The sequence below is a fragment of the Ursus americanus genome, chromosome 17, assembly GCF_024610735.1.
Source record: "Ursus americanus isolate L20-20 chromosome 17, mUrsAme1.1.p, whole genome shotgun sequence".
Taxonomy (NCBI): domain Eukaryota; kingdom Metazoa; phylum Chordata; class Mammalia; order Carnivora; family Ursidae; genus Ursus; species Ursus americanus.
In genome coordinates, this window is record NC_142143.1 from 16,407,514 (window position 1) to 16,424,213 (window position 16,700).

At 44.8% G+C, this 16,700-nt stretch overlaps 1 non-coding gene across 1 annotated transcript; it reads left to right on the top strand.

Annotated features, from left to right (window-relative positions):
• Positions 1–14,894: 14,894 nt before the first annotated feature.
• LOC123780966 (U6 spliceosomal RNA) lies at positions 14,895–14,997 on the top strand. The gene has a single exon (XR_006776559.2). It is a non-coding gene; the product is annotated as a U6 spliceosomal RNA (small nuclear RNA).
• The last annotated feature ends 1,703 nt before the right edge of the window (positions 14,998–16,700 follow it).

A 16,700-nucleotide genomic window follows, 5' to 3' on the forward strand; every position in this document is an offset into this window, starting at 1 on the left:
TTGTCATGACTGTTAATCATACTATTACTAATTTCTCCAGTGAGAAGATCTGAACGATCTTATCATAATAAGAGTAGTGTTATCCTTGTATCACTTTTTCCTCTTTCTATGAACAGCTCTAGAATGCCCAGCTTCGTGGTGATGCCAGGAAGCAAGCTCGGGCCACGGGATGCACGTGTTATTACAGCACTGCATACAGATTTATCTATCATGATCCCTGCTGGAACATGGCAGAACTCTATTAGGTATGTTGGCCCTTTCGTGCTCGTGTTAGCGTAATACCAGGATTTAGGGAAAGGCTAATACGGAGTCACAAAGCACCTGCGTTGCAGAATCATCAGAGAATGAATGAAAAGCTCCTGTGTGTCCCTAAGCGGGCTGCTTTCTGCTTTCACACGATAAATAAGGTAGTCTTCGAAACAAGCTAGTGGGGAAATATTATTATTCCGATGTAGGGCAAGAGCTCAGGCCCTGAAGTCACCCAGCCTGGGTTTTCGTTCCCGTCCTGCCACTTACCAGCCATGCGACCTCGGACGTGCTTTTTAATCTCCCTGAGTCCTATAATAACAGCATCTATCTCATAGGAATAAAGTGAGGATTAGAAGAACATGTATAAAGTTCTCAACCTAGTAAGTAGCCCACAACAAGCTCTCGGAAAATATTTGCTTACAACAATTAGTGAAAATTGAACCTGAAAGAGCCTGCCTAAGTAATTTGCCCAAAGTATTCCACCTAGGAAGAGAGAGAGCCATGATTTGGACCCAGGTATTCTATGGCCTGTTATAATTCTTTTCCTCATCTAATCATCGTTATCTCACCATCTTTTCCAGGGACAGGGGGGCATCTTTGTTGAATGTGAAAGTGACACAGCGAGCTGGGAGGGTCTTCTGCTCACGGTGATGTCAGATGGGGCTTCAGTCCCCTGGGACCTCTACTGGACTGCACATCCAAAAGGGCTCACCCACATATCTGGCATCAGGGCAGGGAAAACGATGCCGGGCTTACCAAAGATGCCGGGACAGCCACAAAATACAGCACCAAGGCACCGACTGCCGACTCTTCAGGAAAAGTCCTGCATATAGAACACACATGCATTTCTACCACCACCTGTGTCTGCTTTAAGATAACACGTAAGGTGTCAACTCTTGAAACCAAAAACGAATCTGCGTTGCTCATCGCTGGGCCCCCCAGAACTGTGACCAGGACATGGCCCAACTCAATAAATATTTATGATAAAGGTAAGGAAGGGAGAGAGGGAATGAGGAAAGTCCGCCCGGGAGTGTATATTGGTGTTAAAGAAATAGAAGGATGCGTTTCTTTGAATGGTGAGCCCTGCCTCTTACAGGTGCATGTTCCACTTCCCAAACACAGAGACCATCCTTCCTCACCTGTCCCCCGGGAAAAGGGCAGTTTCTCCCACATGACCCGCAGAAGCCACCCGCTACCCTCACTATTACCATTTTCCGGCTCATCGATCAAAGCGGATGAGCACCAGAGCCCAGCCAGTGACCACACCGCATGCCACTGCCAGCGCCATGGGACCCCCCAGTGGACTCAGGCCCATATCAGAGCTCCGGGTAGAGCCGAGCATCGGTATTTCTCAGAGCTCCTCAGTTGATTCCAGTGCACAGCCAAGAAGCTGAGACTGAGAAGACAGTCACTTGTCTGGAGGACAGAGAGCTCTTGATTTACACACACACACACACACACACACACACACTCCTCAAAAGTCTAGCTCTTAGAGCCTACAGAGGAATGTAGTTCCCCTTCATCTGAACTCCTCTAACATACCTTGGCTGTCCACCTTCTTCTCCACAACTTAATTTTCATTAGGTATATACTTGTCCTCTCTTCCGGTTGTAAATTCCTGGAGGACAGGATTCTTAAGGGCACCTGCTATGTACTGATGCTCCCCCCCCGCTGCTGCCCATGTGAGCGAGCTGCGGGCCCGAAGCCAGGCACTGGGAGCCGAGGAGCTGGTCTTGCCGCAGATCCTACAAGCACTTTTCCTATGCATCCTCTGCTTTTCTGCTCTGACTCCCTCCTTCTTTTCCTCCGCCCTGGCACTGGACTTTCCTACCCATTTCCTGGCTCTCTAGCGCAGTGGGGAGGTCCTGGCCAAGAACCCAATTTCTCAGCGTTGGGCTGTGTCAACCCTGCTGAGGGGCTGCTGCTTAAATCAATGCATCTGGGCACTTCGGGTTTGCCATGCACACCCACCTCGGTCCTCCCTCCAGCTCCACATCGTTTGAACCGGCTCAGACTCCCACAGAGAGACAGCTAATAAGCTAAAGGGAAAGGAGAATGTCTAACTGAATGGGGGGCAATGGGGATCCCGGCCAAAATTCCCCATCGAAGACACAAAAATCAATTTTGAATGGATTTGGACAGACAGTCCTGCCAGGACATTCCGGCGGCGTCTAAACCAGCGGCGAACAAGGAGAATGTGTGTTGCTCTGCAAGATCGCCTGGGCTGCCAGGGAACTCGATACCTCCAGCTCGGGCCCTCTGGCCCCAGCCTCTGACACCCCTCCCCCTTCCTGAGACCCTCGGGCGGCCTGAGTCACTTAATGCATCACCTTCCTTCCCAAGGAGCAAGTCTGCTGCTAGCCTAAGGCGAGCTGGTTTCTTGCACTTTTGTTTCCTATCCTGGCCAGAAAATGAGTAGAGAGGCCACATTTAGGCCCAGAGCAGGTGAGCCAGGTTAAGCTCTTGGACTTAAAACCCAATCCACGTGAAACCTAAGAAAACAGCTTTTTCCTCCCTCCCCCGCTTCCATGTCTTGTTAGCTACAGACAGCTGAAGAACTGCCCCCTTCCTCCACCCTCCCACATGAACCACAAAAGCATCACCGTGTAAGGAATGACAAGTGGCTTTGCTCTACAAGGCAAACTCCAATAGATTGATAATGCCTGCCGGGACCAGCCCCGCCCAAGGCTCAGTGGAAAACTACAATTGATTGGTGATGTCTGCCATGTGCCTGGAAAGGAGATGATAGCGTGTTCACCTTGTTTTTTTCAACGTCCAGGGCAAGATCAAGGCTCATCATTAATAGGGAAGGAATTTCCACCCAATGCTGACACTGGGGCTGCTGAGGTAGGTAGTGTAGCTAGAGTGGGAGGCTGAAGCAGAGTAGTTCTCTTCCATGGGATGGGCTCTTCCTCTCTTTCCTTCGTAACTGAGGAAATGAGATAACCCCCTTAGTCAGGGGCATCCTGCATCTCGGGAGACAAAGGCGGGAGGTGGAAGACAACGCCTGGGTGACTCTGAGAAAAGGAGCAAAGGGAATTCTCCACACTCCCATCCCAGCTGCCTGGTCAGAAAGAAGCCAGGGAAGAACAGGACTTGGGCTCTGGTGAGAAGCACCTGGCATTGCCTTGCTTCTCCCCCTGCACGGACATCTCGAAAATCCTAAGCAGGGTGGAGTGGCAGCTGGATGAGGACTCAGGAATTGTGAGAATGAGAAGCCTTGTCTCCACTCCTCTGTCAGAGCTCCATCAGTGAGAAAGGCTCTTATTGCAAAGGAGATGGAAAGAAATGGGCATCTTATAGGGGCTGTGAGGGAGTTCTATTTTTTAAACTTTTTTCTTATTTACACAAATCATCCAGAAAAAACATGGTGTACAACCTACAAGCTGGGGAAAGCTTCATTATCTATGAGTCCAACCAAAAAAAAAAATTTTTTTTTTTCAAAGCCACAGTGAGCCATAAATTGGACCTGAATTTGCAAAACAGCTTCTGTTTTGTTTGTTGGTTGGCTTGTTCTTTGCCTTTTAAAACAAAAACAATAACAAGAAGGCTGAACTGCAGTAACTTTGATGCTATCTGATAGCGTTGGCCCTGCTCCGACAACCTCCCTGCTTGTCTGTGTCTGAGTAAAAATAAAATGCAAGTGTGTTTTCTAGGGTAGGAAGAAAGGCACGCATCCCATTATCACATGAACAGATTAGCTGGACTCCAAGAGCGGGCCCGAGGAAACATGGACAGGATGTCCACATTTCTACAGGGAGGGAAGTGGGTCAGAAAAATCCTGACGAGAGGAAAGGTTCTGGTACCTCGCATGGTGCTCTGGAGGCAGGGGCCAGCGAGGTGACAATTGGCAATAGGTTAGGTGAGGAAGGCTCAAAACTGGCCACGAGATCGGAAAGAAGCTCAGATGTGTCAGTCAGGTGGCACTTACATCTCCATCTTATTTAAAACCAGCCCCCAAAGCCCAGTTCCTCAGCTTGACTCTGCCGCGTCCCCACATAACCCATTGCTGTTGAAAATAACCACTCCTGGGGTGGCCTGTTAAAAAGATGTTAGTTAACTTGTCTCTTCATCAGAGATACAATAGCTTTCCTTATTAAAAAAAATAAATACACCCCACACACAGCAGGGGATGTGGACCCACTGAGACCCCATAGAAAGACCTCTTTGGACAGTTTCAACCCAGGGCCTTTGGGCTTCAGCAGGATCCTGGGACACCTGATGGGAGCTTTATTGAGAACGTTCTTAGGGTTTGACAAGATTCTGTTTTCCTTCCATCAGGTATTTCCTACCCTACGAAAAAATAATTCTTAGCTTCTGTATTTAGAAATTTAATACCAAAAAAGAAAAAGAAACAAAACAAAACAAAACAGGGCCTCGTACACATGAAAGACAGAAAAACCCAGAAAACCATCCTCAGGAGGCACCTCAGTTCTGGTCAGTCAGTCAGCAGGATGTGTTGACCATGTGGCTTTCTCTCTGCACCACACTGAGCAAGGCACAGACGGAGGAGCTGAAGGCTTGGCCCCTGAGGGCAACAAGTAAATTCCCTTCATTCAACAGAAACACACTGAGTCCTTTCTATAAGCAAGGCATTGTGCTTTGAAAAAAGAAGTTCTATTAGACAAGGGCCCTATTTTCTGAAATATACACAAACCACTCTAGGAAATGGAAAAATGTGGTAAGAGTTATAAGAGAGTTTAGAGAAAGTGCTCAGGACCATGAGTTAAGAGGGGAATGAGCTTCCAGCTGAGGTAACCCAAAAAGACCCTGTGGAGAAGATGGCAGGTGAGTTAGGGATGGAAGGATTGGCTCCTCAGAGCAGGTTTCTCTCAGAAATGAGTGAGGGAGGTGAAGTGGTGAAAACCATGGGTGCTAGAGCCAGGATGCTGGGGTCTAGCTCAGGCTCCGTGGCCACCCGTTAACAAGTTTACTTATGTTTCCGATCCTCAGCTTTTCTCATCTGTGAATTGGGGCCAATAATATTTACTTCTTAAGGATAGATGAAAGGATTAAATGAGGTAATTCATGAAAAAAACTCTTGGCATAGGAAGTACTCAAAGGGCGTTACCCCATAATTCATGTTTTAAAAGATGGGGATCATGAGGACTGTACAAGATGGCTAAGAGAAGTCTAGCCTGACAGTGGAGGAAAGGCTGGTCATAGGCATACAATAAGAAGTTCTGATATGCTCCCGAAAGTTCCATGCTGAATGAGATAACTCAAAGGAGTGAATCACAGAAACCAAGTCACACAGAGCAAAGCCATTGTCAAGGCAAGGAGAGCCTCTCACAGGGGAACAAGAAAATCCTTTGGTGACATTATTATATGTGGACTTGTGGCAGTGAGACTACTAGGCTTACCTGCTCTTGTGATAGCATGAGCAAGAGCACAGAAGCGAGAGGCCAGGTGCGTACAGAAGACAGAAAGTCATGAAGGCTGGTGGAGTATGGAGCCCACCAAAAGAGGGAGAGGCCCCAGGCTGGGAACACAAGTGAGAACCAGATTACAGAGGAAAGACTCAAAATTCAAGCTGGCTTTTATTGGCACCACTAACAGTGGAAGCAAACGGAGTCATTTCTCAGTTCCTCAGTGGTCATCCTTAACTCTGGGATAGCATTCTTCACTTCCACCATCTCAACCATCTCAGAAAGATCTGCCATCCCTTCGTGTCCCTTCCTCTTCCTAGGAACTGCAGCAGATGCTCCTTCCCATCTCCTAGATGTATTATTTGCTCCGATATAAAAGAATGAAATGCCCAAGAAGTGAAATCTGTCCATGGTCATTACATTGCCTGGTTTGACTCCTTGGTCTTTTTAAAAATTTACCAAACATTGTTCTGTCTACATAACCTATTTGATCAGGGTCAAGTTTTAGAGGTCAAGTTATAAAGACCAAAAATTCACACATGTGTTTAGGCAAAGGGTTCTTATTGTGAAAGGCAGTCTAAGAAGTGTAACTGGGACTGCAATAGAGAATATTCCAGGATCTTTCAATGGCTTGTGAAACCATGAGGCAGAATGTTGAAATAAGATCCTTCCAGAAAACCTGGGGTAAACAGTATGGAAGAGACAGCCAGTTGCCTTCCCAATATCCATGCTCCCCTCAGAGGCAGGAAGCAAGAGATTTTGCAATTGTTAGTTTACCCATCCTCCTATATGGCTAAGCCTCAGCCCAAGAAATGTTGGTCAAAGTGTTGTATGGGATTTCCAGAAATGTTCATTGAAGAAGCTAACTGGAATTTCCAGAAACGTTCTTTGAGGAAGCTAACTGGGATGGAGCCCTTATCCTCTTGCCCTTCTGCTTTCTTTTCTTCTTCCAAGAAGATGTATGCATGTAATAACCAAAGTACCAACAGCCATCCTGGGCTATGAAGCAACCTTGAGTATGGAAGTCATATGCTGGCAGACGGTAGTGAAAAGATAAAAGGTCCTGGATTTCTGGTGACCATGACATGACCATGTTAGTCCTGGATTACCTATTGCTGGATTTCTCTTACAAGAAGAAAAAACTTTCATGTTTTAACCACTGCCTTTTCTTTCCTATGCATCTGTCTCGAATCCTAACTAATACGGAAGATCTCTGTGGTTGTTTATACCCAACCACACGAGCGAGGACAGAGCCAAGCCCCATCCTCCCTACTTGTCAAACATCTTTGCCAATCTACTCCTGCAATAAATACCTAGCACCAGCCAGCCCCTGAGGAGAGGGATAAGAAAATGTGGGGACTAAATCAGATGGTACCTGGTTCTTTGGCAAAATTCACCTTTTAGATACTATTTCTTCGAGAAAACCTTTTGTGATCCCCAAATCCAAATAAGGTCTCTATTGGAATATCTCTTTAAGCACCTACTGTTATAATCACCTGTCAAGAGGCCAAGACTAGAGTGGAAAAAAGAAGGAGTCATGACCTGGAAGTGCTCTCATGGTCTGGTGGTAGAGAGAAGTACGCTGAGCAGGTTATTTTCATGTAACATGTGAGTGACAAGTCCGAGAAGCTTTGAGAGCACAGAGAGAAGTAGTTGATACCCTCTAGGTCCACCCATGTTGTCTTAAATGACACTAGCTCATCTTTTTTATGGCTGTGTAATAGTCCATTGTGTTCCACTTTTTCCTTATCCATTTGTCTATTAATAGACACCGAGGTTGCTTCCGTATCTTGGCTATTGTAAATAATACCGCAATAAACATAGGGGCTCATATATCTTTTCAATTTAGTGTTTCCATTTTCCCTGGGTAAATACCCGATAGTGGAATTATTGGATCCTCTGGTATTTTTATTTTTAATTTTTTGAGACACTCCGTACTGTTTTCCACAGTGGCTGCACCAATTTACCTTTCTACCCACAGTTCCCAAGGGTTCCTTTTTCTCCACATCCTTGCCAACACTTGTTGTTTCTTGTGATTTTGATTTTAGCCATTCTGACAGATGTAAAGTGGTATCTCATGGTGGTTTTGATTTGCATTTCTCTGATGATGAGTGATGTTTGAGCATCTTTTCATGTGTCTGTTGGCCATCCGTATGTCTTTAGAAAAATATCTAGTCAGGTCCTCTGCCATTTTTTAATCAGATTGTGTGGGGGTTTTTGGTGTTGTGTTGTATAAGTTCATTTTGTGTTTTGGATATTAACCCCTTATCAGATATATCATTTGCAAATATCTTCCCCCTTTCAGTAGGTTGTCTTTTGTTTTGATGGTTTCTTTTGCTGTACAAAAGCTTTTTATTTTGATTAAGTCCTGATAGTTTATTTTTGCTTTTGTTTCCTCTGCTTTAGAAGACATATCTAGAAAACTGCTGCTATGCCCAATGTAAGAGAATTTACTGCCTATGTTCTCTTCTAGTATTTTTATGGTTTCAGGTCTCCCACTTAGATCTTTAATCCATTTTGAGTTTATTTTTATGTATGGTGTAAGAAAGCAGTCCAATTTCATATTTTTACAAGTAGCTGTCCAGTTTTCCCCCACACCATTTATTGAAAAGGCTTTTTTCCATTGTATACTCTTGCCTCCTTCATTGTAGATTAAGTGACCATATAAATGTGGGTTTATTTCTGGGGTCTCTATTCTGTTTTATTGATCTATTTATCTATTTTTGTGCCAGTACCATACTGTTTTGAATACTACAGCTTTGTAATATAGCTTGAAATCCAGAATTGCGATAACTCCAGTTCTGTTCTTCTTCTCAAGATTGCTTTGGTTATTTGGGGGTCTTCTGTGGTCCCATACAAATCGTAGTATTACTTGTTCTAGTTTGGTGGAAAATACTGTTGGTATGTCAATAGGGATAGCATTGAATCTATAGATCACTTTGGGTAATATGGACATTTTGACAATATTAATTCTTCCTGTCCATGAGCATGGAATAGCTTTCCATTTGTTTGTGTCATTTTCAGTTTCTTTCATCAGCGTTTTATAACTTTCAGAGTACAAGTCTCACCTCTTTGGTTAAGTTTATTCCTAGGTATTTTATTCTTTTTGGTGCAGTTGTAATGGTTTTTTTAAATTTCTTTTTCTGTGACCTCCTGGTTAGTGTATAGAAATGCTACCAATTTCTGGGTATTAATTTTGTATCCTGCCACTTTACTTAATTCATTTATCTATTATGTATTTCATGGTTAGTGTGTGCCTGTGTCTGAGGGCCTTATTTTTTTTTTTTTTTTTTTGGAATCCTATGACATCGTATGGGGCAAGTAGTATGAAAAAAAAATGAAGTGACTTGTCTGAGAGCGTACAAATAATAAAGCAAGGATTGGAACCCACTGTCCAAATGTGTGCTCATCTCGCCATAATGCAAAGAAGTGATGCATCCAGATCTGCATTGCAACTATTGCATTGGGGCCACCCCGTCCTGTCCTTGCGAACTCCTCACTAACACACACTTCCGGGCGCTTCTGTCCTTGCATTTTTCCGCTGGAAAAAAACTTGAATCCTGCAACTGTGGCCCACTAGGTCCCACTTCCAGCTGCTAAAGCAACCCCTGCTGATACCCTTCCTCCCTCTCCTCCAGGCTCCCTTGACAAATCCTCCCCACATCTCATGCGAGCCATCCTGGAATCCCAGCCTCCCACTAACCAGTTGCCAGGCCCACCCCAGGCAGATCTGACCCTGGGCTGCTCCCAGGACTGCCTGCCTGGCTGAACGAGCCTACTCTTAGGCCTTCTCTACCCAAGGGCAAAGCAGAACAAGGTGTTCAGGGAGCCCAAGTGGAGAGGACAGACTTCTGCAGTCATGCTCAGACAATCTATCGTGGCCAGGGCTCTGACTGTCTAATGGCAGAAATTCAGCAGATGCCACAGCCTGTAGGATATACTCTAGGGCTACAAAATATTTACTCCCAATGAAGGGAGGCAGGGGACCAGGAGGCCCATACAAGTGGCTGTCGGTTGCCGTCGGTGTTCTATTTTCCATGCTTGTGGTCTTATTTAAAATAAGTTACTACCTTAATCAAAAGAGGGCCTTGCACATGGGCCAACAATGAAAGTGTGTCATGGACCAAGGATTAGAATGAATCTGGTTTGTGCTCCGAGGTCAGATATGCCTCTATCTCCACCAGCAAAACTTACTACTCAATGAATGAGTTCCCACAAGGAAAATTGCTCTTAAGTTATGACTGGAAAGGATCACACGCAGAAAGAGAGGGCTCCCTGCAGTACCGAAATGTTCTTTTTCTTTATCTGGTGCTGGTTCCTTGGATAGGTTCACTTAATGAAAAGTCAGTGAACTATACACTCATATGAGATCTATCTGTCTGTGTGTATCATTTTTTTCAAAGAATAAAAAAGACCTTTTTTTTAATTGCTCTACCTGTACTTAAGATCCAGTGGACCCAATACGCATATATGAGAGCACCCCAGAACAAGGCCGGAGGTACACGCCACAATGTTGCCTTTTGGTGAATTCCTTCAGGAAACAGGCAAGAAGCCTGTGCCAAGCTGAGTCATACTGGAGCCCAAGGCAAAAGGGAAAATCACTAATACTGATCTTGGTTTTATTTAAGTGTTTTGTATTTTGTTCATCATGGACTTTTTCACCTTAATTTTGATTTTTTTTTAAAATACTGCATTAAAATGTTTTTTACCTTGATCACTGCGCTTCTTGGCACCAATTTAAATTTTGAACCATCCTTGTCCCAGTCCTAGTGGTAACCAGAAACAGCTCATCACTGACCCTGGCTCATCGAAAACCCAAATTCCATCTTCCCCATGGAAATATCCAGGCTACCAAGAGCACAAAGAACAACTCCGGTAATAACAGGTTCCTTAGTAAGAACCCCCGCCTGGCCTGATGTAGTCTATGTTGTATTTCCACGTTACTTCATTTATCCTCCCAGTAAGCTTGGCGAAGACATCCGTACTATCTCATTTTGTAGGTGAAATATGAGGCTTTGCATTGGTAGGAAACTAACCTTTCCAAGAGTATTTTGAGCAGGGACAGTATATAACGGATCTCTCGGTAACTCTCAGTGTCTAAGACAACTTCTTGCCATTCAAGAGTCAGACTGCATGCCTCTGAATCCTGGACCCACCATTTCCTAGATGACTGTGTGACCTTGAGCAAATTACTGAATTTTTCTAAGCATTGTTTGTCACCTGCAAAAGAAAGATAAGGATAATCGATTTGCTGTGAGGATTATATAAGCCTGTCCGTGTAATGCACTTAGCAATGTGTTTGGTACGGGGTAGGTGCTTAATAAACGTTAACTATTTTTGCATGTAGTACAGACGTGGAAATACTCACAGAAAGGACCGGCTGTCACGATAAACTTTTGGTAGGGGACACCTTTCAGCTGCCGTGAAATCTCCCTGGGAAGGGAGCTCCCACTGGAGTCTGTTATCAGAGAAATTATCCGAATCCTGGAAATAGACAAAAGAGATAACTGAGTGTTCTTTCGATGCGGTGCTGGTCTTGACTTTCTAGTTTCTGAGCTATTTTACAACTCTGTAAGGGCACAGGTTAACTTGTAGAATTTTGACTGGCGAAGGTGCAAATAATTTAAGTCCAGGAAGCAGACACCCCATAGACTGCGGTATACGGCCCTACTAGACTTTAACCCAGCAGTGTGTGAGTGTGTGTGTGTGTGTGTGTGCGTGTGTTCACAATATAATTATGCTATATCTAATATACATATATTAGATATTCTATATTATTATTATTATTATTATTTGAGAAGCTGGGGTACATATGTACATACATATGTGATATATTATATATTTGTTACATATTATGTTCTACCATGATTATATATAACATATTATATATTATATAATAATTGTAATTATATAACTATCCTGTTATTACATAATCATAATTATATCATATATACTATATACATATGTACACATATGCATACATACACATATACATATATTATACATATATTTTATACACACACATATGTATATATCCCTAGCTTTTCAAATGCCCTTTGGACAGATTTCAACATATTACTGGTTCTTTAATTAATTAATGAGCTGAATAAAATCTTTGACATGTATGCCTTTTGTATTTGCGGGAGTCCTTTTTTTTGTTTTTGGAGTCATGCTTTTCTAACCTTTTGAAAATTATAGTTTAACACCATGCACGGAGACAAAGCTTTCTCGGGGGGCCCAAACGAGGCCGTTAAGGAAACCATGTGATTCCTGGCTGAACAGAAACACCCCAGCAACACCTTTCAAATTTGAGTTGGCCCCTGAGCAGCCCTGGACCTGGCCCCTTGCCGCAGGCCCGGACGGTGTGGGAGCTTTAGGACCTGACTCCCGAGCCCCACTGAGGAGCTTTCCTCCCTGGCTTCCAAGTGAGGCTCCAGGTCAAAGCAGAGGCTGGACCGGCCCCTTAGGGCTTACCAATTATTTGGCAAAGTACAGAGATAACATTCTGTGCAAATTTCCTCACATTGTTCTGCCTGGCTCTGAATGCTCCCAGATGGGATACTCTAGAGATAAAGGACAGGAAAAGGATGGAGAATGTGGGTCTCCATCACACACATCCCCTCCACACATCCCCAGTCATTCCCATTACTACCTCCCAGCCACTCAGGATGAATGTGACCTTGTCTCACCTTCTCATTCTGCTACCTTCTGGCAAAAGCTAGAATTAGAAAGTCTCTTACCTCCTTCGGAATCCCAATGAAGATCCCCTTCTACTGGAGTCAGAATAAAACCTTTGTGCTGCCCGGTGGGGCTTATGGAAATAGGCAGCTCTGAGTCCTTGTGGGGACCAGCGGTGGAAGTGAGAGAGTCACATTCTGGTATCCTCTTCTCTCAGCCCAGCCCTCAATCTGCTTCCAACCAGGACCTCCCAGCTTCCTTCCCTTGCTCCCACTCTATCCCCAGACCCCTTCCTAAATGCAAGAGAAAACTTTTGACCAAACCAAGGAGAGAAAAAAAAAACGATCCTACCTTAGCCTTAATTTTTAAAAAAAAAACATTCATTCAGCAGATATTTATTGACTTTTTCATATTTGCCAGATACTGTGCTAGGGGCTGGGGTCACAATAGACTGCAGCTTTTCCTGAAGTTTACATTCAGTGGGTAAGGATGGAGACAATAATTTCCTACCCAAAAGAGTGCATGAAGAATACCATTACGGATTACCATTGGTGCTATGAACTAAACACCGGGGGTGGGGGAGCCTAGAGGAGCTCCTCCAGATGTGGTTGTTGGGGAAGAGTTCTCCAAGAAAGAGATTCTAAGCTCAGATGTAGACAAGGAGGGGAAATGTCAGGCTTGGGAAAGCGTAGAGGAAGGAGAATAGAGGGACAGCAACCACAGGGTCATGGTGTGTGAAGAGTCTGGTGTGTGCGAGGAGTGCGAGGGGCTAGCCAGCCCCCAAGATGGCCCCAGCTGAGGCTCACCTCCTGAAACTCATCCCCTTATGTAGCTCTGCCACACACATTGAATCGGGCTGGTCTATGTAACCAACAAAATGTTGCAAAACTGAAGGAATGCGCCTTGCAAGCCTAGGTCATAAAGGGCATTGCAGATTCTGTGGTGCTCTCTTGGATCACTCGAAAAGCACTATGGAGTGATCCACGTGACAAGGACCTGAGGCCTCCGGCAGGAAGGCAAAGTGAATGAGCCACCTTGGAACCAGATCCTGCAGTCAAGCCTCCAGATGACGGCAGCCTCATGAGACTCCCTGAACCAGAGCCACCCAGCTGCGTCACTTCTCAGTTCCCGACCCACCAAAACTGCATGAGGCATTCAATGTTGATTGCTGTCATTTATGGGAGCCCCGGGTAATTCATTACACAGCGCTAGATAACTAATATGGCCGCCCAAATGTGGTGAGCGCAGCAGAGAGTGGTGGGAAATGAAGGCAGAACAGTCAGCCACGGCCAGATCACAGGGTGACTGGGGGCCACAGCGAGAGTTTGGATTTTATTTGAAGTTGGATGGACATTTAAGGTACAGTTTACACAGAGGAGTGGTGTGATCTAATTTGCATTTCATCAACAACATTGCATTGTGGGGACTGGATTTGAGAGGTATAAGAGAAGAAGCAAAGAGACCAACTGCGAGACTACTGCATTGCTCCAGGGCGTTCAGAAAGGTGAGGGTGGCAGGTGGCAGCAGAGACAGAGAGGAGGGGACCATTCAAGATATATTCTGGCAGAATTATCCGGGCCTGTTGATAAACTGGATGCAGGAGATTAGGGAAAGGAAAGAATCAAAACTGTACAAGTCTCGGTTCTCCAGAAAAACAGAACCAACAAGATAGATTTTGACCTATAGATATAGTGAAATATAGAAAGAGAGTTATTAGAAGGTATTGGCTCACATGACTTTGGAGGCTGAGAGGTCCCACAATCTGCTGTCTACAAGCTAGAGGCCCAGGAAAGCCGGGGGTGTGTTTGGGAGCTCAGAGAGCCACAGAGCTGGGGTGTGAATTCCAGTCTGAGTCTCAAGGCCTGGGAACCAGGAGAGATGACAGCAGGAGAAGGTCAATGTCCCACTCAAGTACCCAGGCACAGCACAGACTCAACGTTCCTCCACTTTTTGTAACATTCAGGCCTTCAGAGGATGGCATGGTGCCCACCCCCTTTGGGGAGAGTCATCTACTTTGGTCAAGTCAACGCCAACTCAAATGCTGATCCCTTCTGGAAAAGCACCCTCACAGAAACACCCAGAAATCATGTTTAGCCAGATAACTTTGTATCCTGCAGCCCAGTCAAGTTGATGCATGAACTCAACTATCACAAAGAAGACACCTAGGTTTCCAGTCTGAGTAACTGGGTGGAAGGCGGTGCCATTTACTGCAATGGAGAATACACAGGAATAGGTTTGGAGGTAACAGCATCACAAGAGAAAGAGTAGCTCGTGTTTTATTACATGTGGGAGCCTTTGGTACAACATGGGTGTAATTATACGGGCATGACATCAGATTCATCTTCTCAACCCAGTTTTGTTCAGCAGCCTTCCTTGAGCTCCTTGGACATTTGCGCTGTGCAAGATCCGCGGACCCTTTGCTCACCTCCCAGGCAGCGGCGTCCCACAGTCCAGCGTGATCACAGGGCCGTTTTGGCAATTGTACAATTAACACACATTTCACCAAATTTTCCCCCTCAGAATCCGGGTGGTCTGATCACTTATAAAGGACACAGTCCTGTCCCTTAAGCCCGGTGATATCAACCTCTCCAGAGTGTCGTGCTCGCTTCAGCACACGTACTGAATTGGAATGATACAGAGAAGATCAGCATGGCCCTTGAGCAAGGATGACCCGTCACCTCTCCAGAGAGTGTGGTTTGGTTCTTTGCTTTAATTAATTTCTTTTGTCCCTACTGCTCTGTTTGAGTTTCTTTACATGTTTGCACTAAAGATTGCATCGTTTAAAAATTTGGTATCATAACTATAATTCAAGAGCAAAGTCTTTTTTTTTTTTTTAAGATTTTATTTATTCATTTGACAGACAGAGAGAGACAGCCAGTGAGAGAGGGAACACAAGCAGGGAGAGTGGGAGAGGAAGAAGCAGGCTTCCAGCGGTGGGGCCTGATGTGGGGCTCGATCCCATAACGCCGGGATCACGCCCTGAGCCGAAGGCAGACGCTTAACGACTGAGCCACCCAGGCGCCCCAAGAGCAAAGTCTTAATTATGCTCTGTATAATGGATTAATGGGAGTAAGTAAACGGCCACATTATGGAGAGTAATTGATGAAGGGCAAAGCTTTGTCAGGCTAAATTAACAAATGAAGTAATTTCATACATTGTAATGGGATTTGGTGGTTGTGCTGTTTTATTTGGTTTTGTTTTGCTTTTTTAGCAGCATGGAAGTCAATCTGAGGGCTTGCAATGAAAATATTCCTCCCCACTAAAAGCAGTAGTGTGTTTCAGCCCTGGTTGATGTGCCCTATGCTGAGGGATTTTCAGAATAGAATTGCTCTTATCAAGCGGAGAACGGTGCTGGCTGTCAGAGGGTCCCAGTAGGGACAGCCCTGGGGTCAGGTCCTCAGGTCTGCCCTCCCCCACTCCTGGCAGCCCTCAGACCGGCTGCTCTCCCCACTGCATACTGAAGATGCCAGGCTAAATCTCAAAACGTCGAGCCTCCTGACAGCTGTGCCTTGTTAGCCAAGACTCCACCTCTGTCCCCAGACTCTAAGTTCCCAGGAGCTTAGTGGCAACGAGCGGGGCTTATTACAATGGATCTTCCCAAGCACTTAGCACAGTGTCAGAAATGCTGGCTGTTATCACTCAAAAGAAAGAGAGGAAAAGTAATATATACGAATGGAAATATAGATATGGATGACGCACATACTTATGAATGGAAAAAGATTGAAGGAAGTACAATGAACCATTGGCAAAGGTTACCTCTGTGAAATAGGATGGTTCTTGACTTTTTTATTTTTCCTTTTCAATATTTTCTACAATAAACATTTGTTCGTTCAACAAATCCTTTTTGCATGCTTACCACACATTAGGCATTGTGCTGGGCCTTGGGGTATGGGAAGATGCAACAGACACAATTCCAGCCTCAGAGCTGACATCCAGCTTGGGGACAGGGAGGGACAAAGGCGAGGGACAATGCACAACTTCAAAGCCATCACCAACATCACATCCATCCCAGATCTCAATGTTTCATGGAGTTTTCCGGCAGATGAACATACAGGGTCTTGAAAAAGGGATGTCTTTTTAAAATTCATATAAAACTGGGGGCACCTGTGTGGCTCAGTTGGTAGACCATGCAACTCTTGATCTCAGGGTCATCAGTTCAATCCCCACATTGGGCATGGAATCTACTTTAAAGAAAATTAAAATTCACATAAAACCATCCAATGGGGTAACAGTGGCCATGAGCAATTATAATGCAATGTAAGGGTCATGATGACGACACAAAAGATACCATGTAATCACGTCTGAAGGCAGTCTTTGCGAGTAGGGGAAGCTTTCCATAGGAAGTGACATTTCCATCAAACAAGACAAGACAAGAATTGCTGTTACTTTTATAACCAGGATAAA